We start from the raw sequence: 17,834 nt of genomic DNA, 5'->3' as shown, positions 1-17,834 counted from the left end.
GAGAGAGCGTGAGTGGGGGAGGGTCAGAGAGATGGGGGAGACACAGAATCTGAAGCTGGCTCTAGGCTCTGAGCTGTCAGCACAGAGTTTGATATGGGGCTCAAACTCACAAATGGCAAGATCATGACCTGAGGCAAAGTCAGATGCTTAACTGACTGAGCCACCCAGGCTCCCCCAAGATCACCTGGTAGATTTTAATCAATGAATTTGATGAAGACAAAGATAGCACACAGATTCTGTAAAATCAGAGTGAATTCCAGTAAACTGGAAGAACCAAAATAATTCCAGCAGGCTTCAACAAATAAAGCCTAATGGGTACAAATGTAATATCCTACATTTGAATAAAATAAAAACTGTTAAAATTCAGGCTAAGAGAGGCATGGTTTAACAGAAATACATGTTTAAAAATCACTTGGGGGGGGGCGCCTGGGTGGCTCAGTCGGTTAAGCGTCCGACTTCGGCTCAGGTCATGATCTCACAGTCTGTGAGTTTGAGCCCCATGTCGGGCTCTGTGCTGACAGCTCAGAGCCTGGAGCCTGCTTCGGGTTCTGTGTCTCCCTCTCTCTGACCCTCCCCCATTCATGCTCTGTCTCTCTCTGTCTCAAAAATAAACAAACGTTAAAAAAAAAATTAAAAAAAAATCACTTGGGAATTATTGTTGGCATGAACTCAGAATGAGTCAATGGTGTGATATGCTGCCAAAAAGGCCAGTATGATTTAGGGCAGCATTTAGTAGAATATAAGGTACAGAGTGAGGCAGCTGATGAATCCGTTGTACTGACTATTCCTTGGACATATGCTGTTGTAATATGTTCTGAGCATCATAGTTTCAGAGGGGAGCATATCTGAAACTCACCCAGAGGAGAGTAGTCAGAATATAAAGGTGGGGAACATAAAGACAAAAACAGTTGAAAGATACAAGAGTGTCTTACTTGGGGAAGAGAAGGTTTGGGGAGATATGAGAGTTGTCTTCAAATGCATTTGATTGTTTTGTCTTTGAGGTTAGAAGTAGAACAGAAATAGAGAAAAAGCTTGTATTTCTAACATGAAGCACTTTTTCAAAACAGTTTTACAGGTGTCTGAATTTTGGATCAGGCTGCTTAGCGTAGCCGTGAATATCGAAGACTTCTGAATCAGAAAAAATCAGACACTTGGTCCTTTAAAAGCTCTGTGATTTTTTTTTAATAAGCTCTGTGATTTTACCTCATCTTTCAGACTCTCAGTTTCTTTGATTCTAGTCTGGGGACAATAATAATAATAGTACCATGTTTATAGCTATTAGAAGATTACAGGAAATAACTCAGATGAAGTGCTTGCCATGGTGTATGGCACATTTTACATGCCCAATATATGTGAAGCGTACTAAGGTACTGAGATGTGGTAAGAAAAAGAAGAAAACAAACACCCACCTCTTATATTGGCCATGGTTTTACTTCAGGAAGTAGGAAACCAAGTTCTAACTCAGAAATTAGACTTACTGCCTGAAATGTAGGTACCAGGGAAACAGACTTTATCTGATGTTACCTGTAAGTCTACAGACCATGAAAGCTAATTCTAGAAAACTTTCCAGGTGTTATTTTTACATAGGTCTTGTGCTTGGATAAACTCATACAGTGAGTACATGAAACATTCCTTCTTGTGGCCAGTGTTTACAGAACGGCACACGTATGCAAATTTGCATCCTGCATTTTAGTATACACCCCATTTAAAATAACTTACCACTTTTTTTCCTCAAAGTATATCATGACACACACACATATAATATATAAGATGTGGTTGGAAACTACAAGCAGAATTTATCTATGTTGCACAGTCTTGCTTAGACAGTCACAATCACTTTCTGTAAGAAGCATGGCTCAAAAGTACTGTGAGGTACCATTTTACACTTGTCAGCAAAGATTAATATGATCTTATATCCTCTGAAAAGGATACAGAGCAGTGGTAAGTTGAAATTCTGGTGGGAGTGTCAACTGATATTGATATAACCACTGTGGACATTCATTTTGTAATATCTATTAAAATTGAAGAGGAACACACTCTCCGACTCAGCAAAGTGTGTGTGCAGAAAAAGAAACTGATAGAATGTCCCTCGTAACATTTGATCTAAATGTTCACCAAGTGGAGATAGAATAAATAAGTTATGATTTAGTCATCTGAATGAAGACTATACCACAATAAGATGAGTAAACTAGAAATACATTTGTAAACATGGATAAATTAAAAAAAAAAACATTGAGTGAAAATGCCCTTTGTGGAATGATGTGTACAATATGATTCCACTTATACAGAGATTTAACCATAAAGCATTATTAAATAATGTGTATCGTTATAAATATGGAACCAATATATACAGCCATTCATGATGAGGTTTGTTTTGGAGGAAAGTAAGTAGAAGAAGGGGGAGGGATAAAAGGGGGGGCTTAATTCTTTCTGTAATATTTTCTAAAAGAGGTAATTCTAAAGCAAATGTGGAATAAAGTTAATATTTGATAAAGCAGGGTTTTAAGTACATAGGAGTTCATTATATTCTTTTCTTATCTGTATGTTTAATATATGTCACAAAACTTTTTTTTTTTAAGAGAAAAAAAGCTCTCTTTTCCATGCCCTTGCTCATTTTTTCTTAAAATAGGTATGAGAAGTCCTAGGGGCCCATTGGGTGGGCCAAGAAAAAGAAAGAAAGGAAAATCGAGGTCAGAGTGCTATCTAGCAGTTATAAGTACTCAAAGGTCACTTATATATCTAGTGTGGCTTTAAGTAATACAATCGCATCATGTGTTAAGATTCAGAAAGCCTGGGGTGCCTGGGTGGCTCAGCCAGTTGAGTGTCCTACTTCAGCTCAGATCATGATCTCAATATTCAAAGAGTTTGAGCCCTGCTTGGGGGCTCTGTGCTGATAGCTCAGAGCCTGGAGCCTGCTTCGGATTCTATGTCTCCCTCTCTCTGCCCCTCTCCCTCTCACACTCTGTCTCTGTCTCTGTCTCTCTCTCTCTCTCAAAAATAAGTAAACATTTTTTAAAAAATTTTAAAAGATTCAGACAGCCTGATGCTGTTCACAGGGAGAGGTTTAATTAAGAATAAGTTTCTGTTGGGGAGGGGCATGAATGATACCTACAGACAAAGGCACAAGGAATGTCTCAGTGGGGGGAACTTCTGAGGAGGGCCGTGGCAAGCTGGGGTCAGTGTACAAACACTGTGCACTTGGGGAGGTGAATAAAGGTGGTATTAAAGAAGGAATTGCAGATAAGAAAGGCAGGAAGGCCCAATTTGGCAACTTCACACTTTTCCTTGGAGTAATGTGATAAAAACTACTCTAGAAAATCCAACTATACAAACAAAAACACTTCGAAGTGTGGCTTAATGATTAACAAAGCCCATACTACTTTGATCAGTAGAATTGGGCTTGCCCAAATGTCCAGATAGCAACTTGGTCTTTTCTCCCCAGGGTCCTCCTGAGCAGAGAGGGGATCCTATTCTGTGCTCTCAGGCAGCTAGTGGAGTGAATGCATTCCCAAAGTCAGGGGCTGCAGTTTAATTAGAATCCTCCTTCTGGCTTTTAGTGAGTGACCTTCATTCACTGTCTAGTGTCCTGGGGGAATAATTTTCCGTATTGAGGAAGAAATTGCCCTCTTTTACATGTGTGAAAGGTTTTTGTATTTGAAACAATCGGTCTTGTATGTTTGTGTATGTGAAGCAGAGTGATCTTGAGGGCTCACGGTCAGTAGATCTTGTCATATAAAAGCATCATGAGGGGCGCCTGGGTGGCTCAGTCGGTTAAGCGTCCGACTTCAGCTCAGGTCACGATCTCGCGGTCTGTGAGTTCGAGCCCCGCGTCAGGCTCTGGGCTGATGTCTCAGAGCCTGGAGCCTGCTTCCGATTCTGTGTCTTCCTCTCTCTCTGCCCCTCCCCCGTTCATGCTCTGTCTCTCTCTGTCCCAAAAATAAATAAACGTTAAAAAAAAAAAATTAAAAAAAAAAAAAAGCATCATGAGCTCTTAAAAAATGCTATCTAAAAATTAAACTTTTCCTTGGAGTGCCTGGGTGGCTTAGTTGGTTAAGCATCTGACTCTTGGTTTTAGCTCAGGTCATGATCCTACAACTTTCGAGTTTGAGCCGCACGTTGGTGTGGAGCCTGCTTGGGGTTCTCTGTCTCACTCTCTGTCTCTGTCTCTCAAAAATAAATAAACGTTAAAAAAAAATAAAAATTAGACTTAAACTTCACCTTAAGTGGTAATGCTAGAGAAAGAAGCTTGGGAATTTAAAGCAGGATTGGGAAGCTTTAGAGTTTAGATGTTTTTCCAGTTTGTATATTGTATGTATGTTAATGTTTAAGGAGGAATGGAAGAATTAGGAGAACATGAAGAGAGCTACAGAGTTGAGGGGGAGTGAAGCTGTGCAAACAATGATAGTGTTGGAAAAGGCTCCTTCGTTCCCTGACATGGGTAGAGGTTTATGCTGTAAAGAATCCCCATGCCATTATTTCTTTTTCTGCTTTAAAGAAAATTTATAGCTTCTTTTGTTTAGCCTGTACTGCCTTCTCCTGGTTGGTCTTGGATTAGCAGCAAGATATAACCAAAATAAAGCTTGTGTGAATGAATCCAGGTGTAACACAGATGCTGTGTGCCAGATTACACTGTCTGTCCCTTGCTGTTTGCTACAATGCTGGTAATATATCCAGGCACCAAGGTGCTTCCTTAGAACATGGTGGTCTTGTTTCATGACTCTTGTCTTTGTGATCCCATGTGTATATTAATAAAATGTCTACTCCAAAATTGAAGAGGGCACATGTGTGCAAACTGAGGTGTCTATGAGTTGCTTACTTCTAAAGCAGAGAGTTATACAGAATGTTAGGCTCTATTAATATATTTAAGCTTGTGAAGGGACATTTCTTGTGTGCCCTCAGAGTGGATTCTAATTTTTTATCTATGACTTGGCAAGAGTGAAGTGAAGAGGCTAAAACTGTAGTCTCCAAAATCACAAAGAAAAGAAGCCAAAAAAAGGTAATTAGTCCTTTCTCAGTGAGAATTATCCTGCTTAATTGTCAGACAGATTTTGATATTCTGAGAATTACACCTATAAAGTGAAAGAAAAGGGAGAGACTGAGAAAAAAAGAAGCAGAAAGAAAAAACTATTGACCAAAGCTTTATACATGCATGTGAACACACACATATTTATAACTATTTGTGTCTATATAAAAATGTAAATGTAAATTTACATGTAATGTAAATGTAAAAATGTAAAATGTAAATGTAAACTTATATAAATATAAATATAAATAAATAAATAAATAAATAAATAAATTGTACCATGTAGGCAATCTACCTGTGAGGAACTTAAAAGATGGAAAGAATTAGGAAATGCTGACACAAAGAAAAATATTGGGGATGAGGAGTGGGGTTGAGGTGGTCTCTAGCCTTCTGTTAGAGCATCCATGCAGTCAGTTACAAGTGCATTAGAGCTAGTGCATGGATGTGGCTGGCCATGAATGAAAGTCTGTGTCCAAATAGTGGAAGCTTGAAAGCTTGAGCCAAGCCAAGAATAAAAAGCAGGTTGTGGCCAACTACACAAACTGAGGTAGAGTAGGAGCTAAGTAAACACTAGGAAAAACCGAAGTGGAAGTCAGAAAGCCAATGTACTTGTCATATGGGGAAGAAGCCAGTGGAACAGCAGAGAAATCAATCTGGTTCAAATCCCAGAGAAGACATGAAGTCACAGTGGGAGGAAAAAGTGCACACACTGGGTGAGGCAGAATTTAACTTCATAGTTTCTTGTATTTCCAAGTGACCCAAGTGACTTTTAATTCCTAGCCCCTTCATGCACAAAGGTTCCACTCCTGGAGAGCCTAAGGCAACCAATGTCTCCAAAGGAATGTTGCAGGTAAGATATTAGCTGTTCTACTGAGGCGAGGTTGCTGATAAATATGGGTACATTATATTGTAGGAGTGTGTATGTGTGTGTGTATAAAATCATTATGTCCAAGTAAAAGGTTGGATCACTTTGGTTTGTTTTGATTTCTTTTAAGTAGTTATTTTGTATTTAAAGTCTCAGAAAAGAACTCCACTCATGTACTTTTAAACCAGAAATAAAGGTTGACTTAGGTAAACTAGGAATAAACAATAGAGGCATAATAAGATAAGGTCCCCAGGATCAAACCTCAAACCTGGTGGCTCAACAATCTGATATCTTTGCTAAGAATTGGTTTATGATCAGAGACTATTTCCACCAAATAAATGATAAGGACAAAAAGGTCACCAAAGACACTCTACAGCAACGTGATTACCTATTATTCCTTAAAATACAAAGATATAGGGAAGACTCATCTGTAGTTTGGTTTAAACGAAGCCTAGAACTCAGTAAATATTAGCTGACGATGATGACATGAAAATCCTTTTGATTGTTCCAGACATAACAAACCAAACCTCATAGCCTTTCTTAGAGACAAAATGAAAGCTACAATAACTAATGAAGAAAAGTCAGCCAAACAATGAAAAAATGATCCCAGTTAAAGTACATGACCAAGCAGGTGGTTTCAGTTTGAGTAGGAATATTTGGTAGCTAGGAGCAAGATGAAAATGGAGTATTAGCAATTGTCATTTTCCTTCATAGTTAAGATACGAGAAACCAATGAGATATTCCATAGCCAGAGAAGGCACAGCCTCTAATTCTAAGAGCCAATTTATTTTACTCTAATTGGAGAGGTTGGAAAGACTTGAGCTTGTTATTTTAAATGTCTTTTGCTATTAAACTGTGGTTAGGAAATCTGCTCAGCCAAAATGATGCTAAAAGAGCATTAAGTTTATGAGTCACGAAAGCCAGAATGATTCCAATTAGTTTCCTGCACTTTAGCATGATAGAAGTCTTTAATATACAATGGGACACTGCTTTAAAATTGATACAAGACAGGAGATCAGAATCTTGGCTTTTCTCCCCACCTTGATTATCGACCAAGTATAAGGTTAGATGAGCTATTGTGTTGATTTATTTGAAAGATTCTTCTTCTGTAGAATGAGGTTAACAATGGGCACATTTGGGTCTTGAGGGGCCACAGAGCTGGTTATTGTCTCTTCAGAGTGAAGTCTTTTATGTATAAGCAGCAGGAATGAAAGCAATGCAGATCTGACTTCCTCTTAGGCCCTTTTTCAACTTTCCCTCTTCCCTCCCTCCCACCCTTCCTTTCTTCCTCCATCCCCACCCAATATTCCTAATCCTCCTCCTCCTCCTCCCATTTTTACCTTTCAAAATTATCTACAAAATGCAGTTTAACCTAATTCCACCTGGCCCCAATATTCTAAGTGGGAAATGGCATCATAGGCTATGGAAGGCTCATGCCTTAAAGGATTAATTTGTTCAAATTAAATACATGCATGGATTTCCGGGAGCCCTGGAGGTTATTAACAGTCTGTACTCTCAAGGTTTTTCCGTTTGTTTGTTTGTTTTTTTTCCCTGTCCCACATATTATTCCACAGCATTTGGAAAAGAGCCTTGTATCACTTGTGAAGCATCACTCAAGTGCCCAGGAGGGTATCTGGCTACTAGGCCAATGAGTCTTACATAGTACTTCTCTTAACAGAAAATTTAAAAGGCAAAGGATTTTCTTAGATCTCTGTCATCAGAGTGGAGGAAATGCAACTTTAAAAAAGAAAACTTTTGGGGCGCCTGGGTGGCTTGGTCGGTTAAGCGTCCGACTTCGGCTCAGGTCACGATCTCGCGGTCCGTGAGTTCGAGCCCCGCGTCGGGCTCTGTGCCGACAGCTCAGAGCCTGGAGCCTGTTTCAGATTCTGTGTCTCCCTCTCTCTGTGACCCTCCTCCGTTCATGCTCTGTCTCTCTCTGTCTCAAAAATAAATAAACGTTAAAAAAAAAAAAAGAAAAGAAAACTTTTAACGTTTATTTATTTTTGAGAAGGGGGGGAAGGGAGGAAGGGGCAGAGAGAGGGAGACACTGAATCTGAAGCAGGCTCCAGCTGTCAGCACTGAGCCCACAAAAACCCGACGCAGGGCTAGAACTCACAAACTGTGAGATCATGACCTGAGCCGAAGTCAGATGCTTAACCGACTGAATTACCCAGGAGCCCTGGAAATTCATTTTTTAATGTGCTTTTTGCCCCAACTGTAAAAGCAATATATATTCATTTAATGAAATGTGTACAATGCAAAATAGTACAAAAAGGCAGAAAAGACCATTATAATCTCACAACTGAGGGAAAACCCTTCTTGATCTTATGTTTCCTTTTTCCAAGAAAAAGATTTTCATCTTTTGGGGGCACCTGGCTGTCTCAGTTGGTTACGTGTCTGACTCTTGATTTCGGCTCAGGTCATGATCTCACTGTTCATGGGTTCGAGCCCCGTGTTGAGCTCTGCACTGACAGTGAGATGCCTGCTTGGGATTCCCTTTGTCTTCCCCCCCACCCCTCTCAAAATAAATAAATAAAATCTTTTTGTTTTTTGGATAGAATCATACACTACACACTGGTATCTTGCTTTTGTCACTTTATATTATATATCAAACATTTTTCCTGTTATTAAAAATTTTTAGTAAATTTTATTTTTAGAGATAGTAAACAATTCCACCATGTAGATGGGTCATAATTATCCATTTTCTAATTCTGAATATTTAGATTGTTTTTATTTTTATATTATAAAAAACTAACCATTTTTATGCGTATATCTTGTGACATTACTGAGACTCCTATCTGTAAATGCAGACTTACTTGAATCAAAATTTATAAATATTAAGACTTTTGATACATGTTATCAAGCTGCTCTTAAGAAAGGTAGAAACATCTATTTGAGATCTGTATTAACACCATGGTTTTTCACTGGTGTATTAATTTACAATTTTATTATTTCTAAAGTTGAATGTATGTTTTTTTGTTTTCATATATTTATTGGATCTTTTCATTTCTTCTTTTGTGAATTGCCTATTTGTATTCCTGACCCAATTTTCCTTTCGGTGTTCAATTTGTTCTTATTAATTTTGTAAGTCATTTATTTATCAGAGATAATATACTTGTTAAATACATATTTGTCTCAAATACGTATTGCCTCAGTTTGTTATAACTGATTGTTTTGAATTTTTAAAATAGTTTTTGTAGTTGCCTATAGGCAAATAAAAATTTACATATGTATGTAGTTGTCCTTACAAAGCCCTCCTCCAGCCCAGTGTTTGGCAATCATTAATCTAAAACTATTGACTTAAAAATAAAATGTTTATTTTGCGAGAGTAAGAGATCACATGTGCATGAGTGTGAGTGCATGTGAGCAGGGGAGGGACAGAGAGAGAGAGAGAGAGAGGGAGAGATACACAGAGGGAGAGAGGGAATCCCAAGCAGGCTCAGCACTCTCAGTGTGAAACCCCATACAGGGCTTAATCTCCCGAATTGTGAGATCATGACCTGAGCCAAAATCAAGAGCCAGATGCTTAACAGACTGAGCCACCCAGGCACCCCTAAGAGTATTGACTTTTGAGAAGAATGTTATGGCTTGATGTCTTAGATAGATATTCTTCTTTATATTACTAAAGTATTATTCTGTAGTTGGTTTTCAAGAATTTTATTAGGAAAAGAGATAATTTGGCCCCATGCCTTTCTAGCATATTTGGAGATGCTTATATAGTTTTTCTTTTTTGACTTAATGATGTGGTGATTCAAGGTAATAGATTTCTCTATGTTGAAACATCTCGGCATTCTTAGAGTATACCTTTGCTTAATCACGATTCTTTTTTCTTTTAATATTCTTTGTATTTGATTTGCCAGGATTTTAATCTAAGATTTTCCTAGATATCCACAAGGAAATTGATCTGTAGTTGCTTTGTCAGATTTTAATATCTGGATAAGGAATATGTTTGTTCCATAAAGTGATTTGAGAAGACAGCCACATTTTTCTATGGTCTATAATTATTTTCTCCTTAAAATTTTTGATTGATGAAACAATTAGGTCAGGTATCCTTGGAGGGATGGATCAGGGGACAATTTTATACCTTTTCCACACCTCCAGTTTCTTCTGCAAATAATATTTTCAGGCTTCAATATCTTTTGGAGTTGGTTTTATTAATTATATTTTCCTCCCCCACCACCAGCCCCCCGCCCCACTTTATTTATTGGTGCTTTCAGCAATATTGATTACCTGTTTTGTACCAGACACTATTTGTGGTCAGAACAGTAGGAAGAACAAAGGAAGACAGAGGTGAACTGGACATAAAGAGTTCTCATTGCAGTTCTGGTTCCTTGGGACATGGACTCAGAGGAACCTTTGAGATTTGTGTGTGGAGTACACTGTGAATGTGGGGGCCAGCAACTGGGCAGAAGGAGGAATGAACTTTGAATAAATCCAAAATTAGATTTATTTATCAATTTTACTAGATGCTGTATCTTTAAGATCTTCTTCTGTCTTTGTTATTTCTTTTTCCTACTTCATTTTCTTATTTCCCTCATATCTAGAGTTGAAAGCTTAGCTTATTTAATCACTTCACTTTTAATAAGAAATATGTTAAAAACAAATTTTCCTCTGAGTGCATTTTAGACAGTATTCTTTACATTTGTATAAGTATAGTTTTCACCATTATTTTTACATTGTGTACCCATCTCATTTCCTCCTCAGCCTTGAGAGTACTTTAGGAGGAAATTCTAAAATGTCAAAGTAATTCTTTTTCTGCTTTATTTTGTCACAGCCAGAGGAAGTGATCTGTAATATTTCCAAAGCTGGAGATTTCTTAGGATTTTCTCTATAGCATAATATGCTGAATTGACTACTGTCCTCTCAAAATTCATGTTATTAGGGACCTCAGAGTGTTACCTTCTTTGCAAACAGGGTCTTTGCAGGTGTAATTAGTTAATATGAACTCAGATTAAGATAAGCCCTACATCCAATGACTAGTGTCCTTATAAGCAGACCAGTGAACACAGAGACACATAGGTAAGAAGGCCAGGTGAAGACAGAGGCAGAGATTGGAATGATTAACTAATAGCTATGGGGTGCCAGGGAATGTCACAAATGCTGGCAACCACCAGAACCTAGGAGAAGGCAAGGCAGAATACTCTCCTAGAGCCTTCAGAGATATGCTAAAGGCTCTTGCTAATATTATTTTTAATACTTCCCTTAAATGTGTAATAATTTTTTTCTTATACACAATGGTACAATATTATTTTGGTGCTTAACACTTAATGGAAATTGTATTTTTATTAGTGGTTATTATGGTTAGTAGTGGTATATTGTAGTTGTATTATTTTACATGCTATCATTATCCTATACTTGATTTTGTCTCATGTAGTATTTACTTAGAATTACTTTTATCTGCCTTTAATATTTGACCATAGGTAGCTTTTTTTGACAAAAATGCTCTGCCTGTTCGTTAAAAAAAAAAAAAAAATCATCTCATATCAATATGTTTTGGTTGCTTCTATTTTATATGTAAGAGTTCACTCCCCATCTCCCCAATTTTGTAACCAAACAGGAGACTATTTGTCTTTTTATTGGGAAGCTCATATAATGTTCATTTACCTAATACCAGGGTCATAGCTGACATATTTGCTATAGTTGGTGTTAATTCTGTTTGTTTTTGATACCTTAATAGAAATGCCTCCCTAGAAGTTTCTTTCATTTTCTATCTATTGTCCTTGCTTTTATACTGTCAAATGTTTTGAGAAGTCTATATTTCCATTCCACGAAATTCAAAAGTTTCCTCAAATTGTGTTTAATATGTGATACTTGAAGGGTTTTCTTTTGGGTCCTCCTCTTTGACATATGAAATCTAGGACACCTTTCTTTTCTCCAATTCCACAGCATCCACTACCTTCTCTGACTTCTCAGTCTTCTATACTGATGCTCCTGTATTTTAGACATTACCAATTGTACTCACATTATTTTTTAAATATCATATATCTTCTCTTTGAGGACGTATTTTGCTTTACAACTTTATATCCAGACTTAAAATTAGACTTCTTAGACTTAATATCTCTTTTTAACAGGCCTTAAGGGACCCTATTAGCTCTGTTCTCTTGGTCAGTTGGAGTGCTTCAAGGAATTTCTTTAGAGATGTGTGTTTTCTGAGTCTTTTTGCATGGCTGAAATGCTTTATATTTTGAACTTCAACGATAGCTTGAATTTTGCGTAATTTAGTCCTGACATTTAATATTGCAGAAGAGAAGTAAGAGATTAGGCTGATTTTTATTTTTCTGTAAGAGGTGGTGGGTGGTGGGAGGTGGGAAAGAGGTAAGAGGTGGTTAAATGAATTCTATCATTATCATTGTTCTTGCTGTTCTAAAATGCTATCACGAAATTGTTAGGTGTAACATTACTTTGATTTTTCTTGGAAAATAGTAGCCTCTTTTGATTTGCATATACTGGACTTCTGTATGTTTAGAAACATTTTCTTCTACTGGGTTGCTGTTACATTTTCTTCCTTTTGTTCGAGGTTCTTCTCCAGAGACAACTATTTCTTTCTATGAGACATCTCTCATAGAAAGTACCATATGATGTCACCTTTCTCTTCATCTTTTATATTGTCCATATTCTCTACAATTATTTTAATCTGCTTATAGTTTTCTTTTGCATGCTGACATGTCTTTTTGAGTTTGGCTTTCACCTTTTTACCTTGAATTTTTCCATCCATTCTTAGTCCACTGCCCTCCGTGTGGGATTTAGTTAATTGTTTGTATTTTGTGTTTAGTTTCTTGAATGTTTCTGATTGTTTTTAAAAAGGTTTTATTTTTGAGACAGAAAGAGAGTGAGAGAGTAAGCTGGGGAAGGGCAGGGGGTTGGTGGGGACAGAGGATCTGAAGCAGGCTCCACCCTGACGTCAATAAGCCTGAGGCAGGGCTCGAACCCAAGAACCATGAGACCATGATCTGAGCCAAAGTTGGATGCTTAACCAACTGAGCCACCCACATGCCCCTCTGATTGCTTATTGAAAAATCCCTCAGTAAATCCTTATAATGGGCCTATGAAAAAGATATATAAATTATTCTCATAGATGATGAAACTGAGGAACAGACTAGATAAGTAAAGTGCCCTAGGTCACACAGATAGTACTTGATAAGAGTTGGGGTTGAATTCAGAGCAGACTGACTACAGAGCCCTTGTCTTAGCCACGGTCTGATTTTGCTTCTCTACTATTAGAGATACTATAACACATGACTTAAGTATAAGTTATATGGAGATAGAATGGGCGTAAAGGTAGATCTACAAAAGAGTTTAAGAGTTTTGAGCATAATATAGTGATTCAATTTGTTAAATGTCAGAGCAAAAGTGTAAAAATTGATAGAACATTCAAGACAGGGAAATGCTGGAATTAAGATTCAAAAGTTTTTGAAACAAAAGTTTCACTTTTAATTTGCCTGGTGGACCTATGTTTCCTACATGTGAGTTGTTTTAAGTTTCTGTAGCCCAAAGGATAAGATAGAGAATTCAGCTCAGGGTTGGGATATGGAAAGTTGAACTAGCAGGGAAGAAAAAGATCCCATAAGAAGCTCTGGGAAGAACTTTTCTATCTAACGAGGTTAAAACTATTGGCTGCTATGTGAGTGAATACAGATTTGAGGAAAAATATATGCCCAGTGTTTACTTCTTTTCAGTTCAAGATTCCAGTGCTCTGTGGTGAAAATAACACATGTCTGCACTGAAGGGGCAGTCAAATGTAAAAGTCATTAATGCCTCTGGAGTGTGTGTGTGTGTGTGTGTGTGTGTGTGTGTGTGTGTGTCTGTTAAGCAGTGGAAGGAACTCAAGAAGAAAGCTTGGTTTGTGGAGTGTTTTACTTCACCTTATTCTATGTATTAAGAAATATGGAGAAGGCTACAAGCATATTTTGTCTTGTAGGTAATAACAATGTAATTCCCTTAGACTGGAATGAGGAACACTTGGCATGAGGAACACTTAAAAAAAGAAATATTTAGTCTATTGGAGCCCATAATCTGATTAGGACTAATTATATTATCAGTATAAATATAAACGATCATATCATTAGAAACTATAATTGCCTAATAATGACTTGTACTCATGCAGTGATTTTTGTTAAATCTGAGTTCCAGCTATAGGATTATTCTGCCAAATCTAGAGACAGAATTTAGAGTCAATTACAGTCAAGTCAGTGGCTCTTATTTTTTGGTGGCCCCGAGTAAACTTACCAGTACCATTTCTTCATGAATGGGGGGCCCTGGATTCCTGGCATTCTAATGCTATGTATATTTTATATCAGCCCACTAAAAATTTGGGCACTTGTTCATTCAAATTAAGCTATCCATAGATGAGTACTAAAGGGAAATGACAATAGAGGTATATTAGCATGGAAATTATATTACTCTTCAACATTTTCACAAGGGCCAATTAAAAGAAACTTTCTGCAGATTGAAATTAATCCCCTCACCACCTCAGTAACATACAAACAAACAAGCAAACAAAAACAAAATAAACAAACAAAACCCAGGGACAGGATATTTTTTAGGAATCATACACAAAACTAACAGAGGCACCAAATGTCCTGACAACTTTCTAGCAAGCTCCTCACTAACATGCTGCTCCCCACTAACATGCTGCTCCCCACGAGACCTCTTTTATTTCATCTGCCTCTATTTTTTTATTTGTATGTTTCCTGGAGGAAAGTCTTAGAGATCTTATTTGGGAGACCAGATGTACGGGAGTATTTATTCCTCAGTGAGTGAGTTGTTTGGTAGTACAAGAAGCAGGGGGAATAGTTAATTTCTCTCTGTCTTTGGAAAATTTGATGGCTAGCAGCCAATCCTTATAGAGAGGAAACAAATGATGTATAGTAAGTTCTGTTTGGAAGACTGCAATTCCCCCATTTTCCTGGTCTATTTATAATATTTTAGTGCTTCCACAGTGACCAAAATGAGACGGGGTCCATAGGAGCCTGACTGCTTGGAGGCATTCTTTGTTCCCAGGTTTTAGGTGTATGAGTTGTTAAAAGAAGACTCCCTGAGGATCTTCCATAATAAACCCAATTTGGAGGACATCCAGGATGAACCCATACATCGAATTCTGAATTAGAATGGGTAACATTATAGCAAAACTCCAGAGTATTTCCTAGAACATTAAATATTTTTGTCTGGCAGTCACATCGACAAAACCCCAATCTCATTCCAGCCTGATAAAGCTATTTTTGCAGTTGATTAGCATGCCAAATATTTTCATTCCTACATGCTCAGTTCCTTTCCTTTCCCACTATTTGTAAACTGCTGGGGAGGTGTGTTAACAACATTGGATTTCAGTGTCACATGAAGTGTAATTAAGGATGGTAGGAGGCAGGAGTTGGGGGAAGGTTGCTTTGTATGTACACTTTTTAAACTCCGCTTTTGCTTTTTATTTTTTTTTTAATTTATTATTTTTTTTTAACGTTTATTTATTTTTGAGACAGAGAGAGACAGAGTATGAACAGGGGAGGGGCAGAGAGAGAGGGAGACACAGAATCCGAAACAGGCTCCAGGCTCTGAGCTGTCAGCACAGAGCCCAACGCGGGGCTCGAACTCACAGACCGTGAGATCATGACCTGAGCCGAAGTCGGACGCTTAACCGACCAAGCCACCCAGGCGCCCCCACTTTTGCTTTTTAAAAAATTATTTTTATATATTTTTAAGTGTTTATTTTTTGGGAGAGAGAAGGAGAATGGGAGCAGCGAAGGGTAGAGAGAGAATCTCAAGTAGGCTCCATGCTCAGCATGGAGCTTGTCATGGGGCTTGATCTCACAATCACTAGATCATGACCTGAGCAGATATCAAGAGTCAGACGCTTAACCAACTGAGCCACCCAGGCACCCCTAAAATGCTTTTTATTTTATTTATTTTTTTTTTTTAATTTTTTTTTTCAACATTTATTTATTTTTGGGACAGAGAGAGACAGAGCATGAACGGGGGAGGGGCAGAGAGAGAGGGAGACACAGAATCGGAAACAGGCTCCAGGCTCTGAGCCATCAGCCCAGAGCCTGACGCGGGGCTCGAACTCACGGAGTGCGAGATCGTGACCTGGCTGAAGTCGGACGCCCAACCGACTGCGCCACCCAGGCGCCCCTAAAATGCTTTTTAAAGAGGTAGATAAGTGTATGAGTTTTGGCTCTAAGTTAAATATTGTTTGAACTCCCATGATTCTGTGGTTGTGTTTTATCAGGTAAATGGTGAATTAGTTACCAAGGGTTGCTATAATGAGGTACCACCAACTAGGTAGCTTAAAACAACAGAAAGTTATCCTCTCAGAGCTTTGGAAGCCAGAGGTCTGAAATCAAGGTGGCTAGGGCCATATTCTTCCTGAAGGCTCTAGGGGAGAAGCTTTCCTGGCCTCCTTCCAGCTTCCAGGAGCTGCCAGCCATCCTTGGTGTCCTTTGGCTTATAGATAAATCACTCAGGCTTGCCTCTTTCCTCACATAGCTGTTTCCTCAGTGTCCAAACTTCCCTCTTCATATAAGGAAATTGGTCATAAATTGGGACCCATCCTAATCCAGTATGGCGCCATCCTCACGTGATGACATCTGCTGGGATCCTGTTTCCAAATAAGGTCACATTGTAAGATAGTGGGAGTTAGGACTTCAACATATTCTTGCGGGGGAGGGGGATGCAATTCAATAACAAATGGCAAAAAGGGAGTGTTTTAGGTTTGAATTTGCTCAGAGAAGGGTCCCTGAGCGTTGTGGGATAGTTATCCATCATATTTAGCACTTTTCCCTAGAAGCCTCAGAGAGGTCAGGATGGATGGGCCTGTTTTGCCTTTAAGGTAGGCTGCTGCCCTCTCCCATCATGAAATCCAACACTTTCTAGTTGAGAAATGTGTTAGCCCAGAGTCTTCAATAAGTTGCAGAGTTCACACAGCTGAGGCTGAATGGCTGAGAGTGAAGTCCACTGTTGATTGACTCCTGGCCTAGGACTCTTCTGTTAATGCTAAGGGGGTGAGCACTGGGTGCACAACAGATCTGCTGATGACCCAGGAGAGCAATGACAGCTTGGGATGCGTCTTATCACACTGTGAATTGATGAAGTTTCTCTTAGTCCACTTTGTGGCTAGGCACCTCAAATACTTCTCTGAAAGAGGTCACATATAAACAAGACGAATAAAACAAAAGCTCAGGCTGTTATCTCTCGTTTGGGACATGTACATTTTAAAGGAACAGGCTGGGCTCCATCCCAAACGTGAGGAATCAGTCTCCAAATGAGTCTTGAGAGAATCTATATTTTAGAGCACACCAGGTAACTCACATGATAAGGGCATGTTTGGGAAATATTGGAATAGAGGAATCCTGACTTCTGAAACAGTAAGGAGCAGTATTTCGTGCAGGGATTTTAGGTAAGAATCAGGTAGGATGTTGGGGGTGGAGGTGGGGAAAGTGGAAAATTAATTATTCAGTGCCCTCCAAGGATTGCCAGAGTCAGATGCATAATTCTCTTTGTGCTGAGTTTGAGGCCTGGTGTCTGCCTTAGGAGGGATCCAAAAGAAGCAAGTTCTCTGGGCTCACAGTTCTTGCATCCCTCTTAGGAGAAGAGGAATATATTTAGGTCTGCTTATTAAGTACAGAGCCTGGGGTTTTTGGAGATTGGAGGACCAATTTCATATTGAGGGAGGTTATCAGAGAAAATTCTAGCCTGCCTTTTCTCCTTAGTTATATTACCTGCAGTCAGTGGTTATGCACTCTCTTTTTGTAAAGAGTTGCTCATTATTTGTTTTGTACCTAAAGTTATAATCTAGTGTCTGTGACAGCACATTTGATTGCTTTTAAATTAAGGTGATAGGAAAGGCAAAGAAATGACTAGGGGAAAAAAATCTGGAGAACAGATGACAAGATAACAGTGTTTTTGATTCTCTCAAAATAAACTTAGTATTGAAAAATGATCCAAAATCATTTGCTT

At 38.4% G+C, this 17,834-nt stretch overlaps 1 long non-coding RNA gene across 2 annotated transcripts in view; it reads left to right on the top strand.

Annotated features, from left to right (window-relative positions):
- Positions 1-17,834, top strand: part of LOC125923386 (uncharacterized) — a 167,958-nt gene that overhangs the window by 24,542 nt on the left and 125,582 nt on the right. For both annotated transcript variants that reach the window (XR_007458018.1, XR_007458019.1), the window contains exon 4: positions 5,804-5,873. This is a non-coding gene — a long non-coding RNA (uncharacterized LOC125923386). The remainder of the gene's footprint in view (positions 1-5,803; positions 5,874-17,834) is intronic.

This window comes from Panthera uncia, chromosome B1, assembly GCF_023721935.1.
Source record: "Panthera uncia isolate 11264 chromosome B1, Puncia_PCG_1.0, whole genome shotgun sequence".
Lineage (NCBI taxonomy): Eukaryota > Metazoa > Chordata > Mammalia > Carnivora > Felidae > Panthera > Panthera uncia.
The sequence above is the reverse complement of the archived record's forward strand: the minus strand, read 5'-3'. Positions and strand labels throughout refer to the sequence as shown.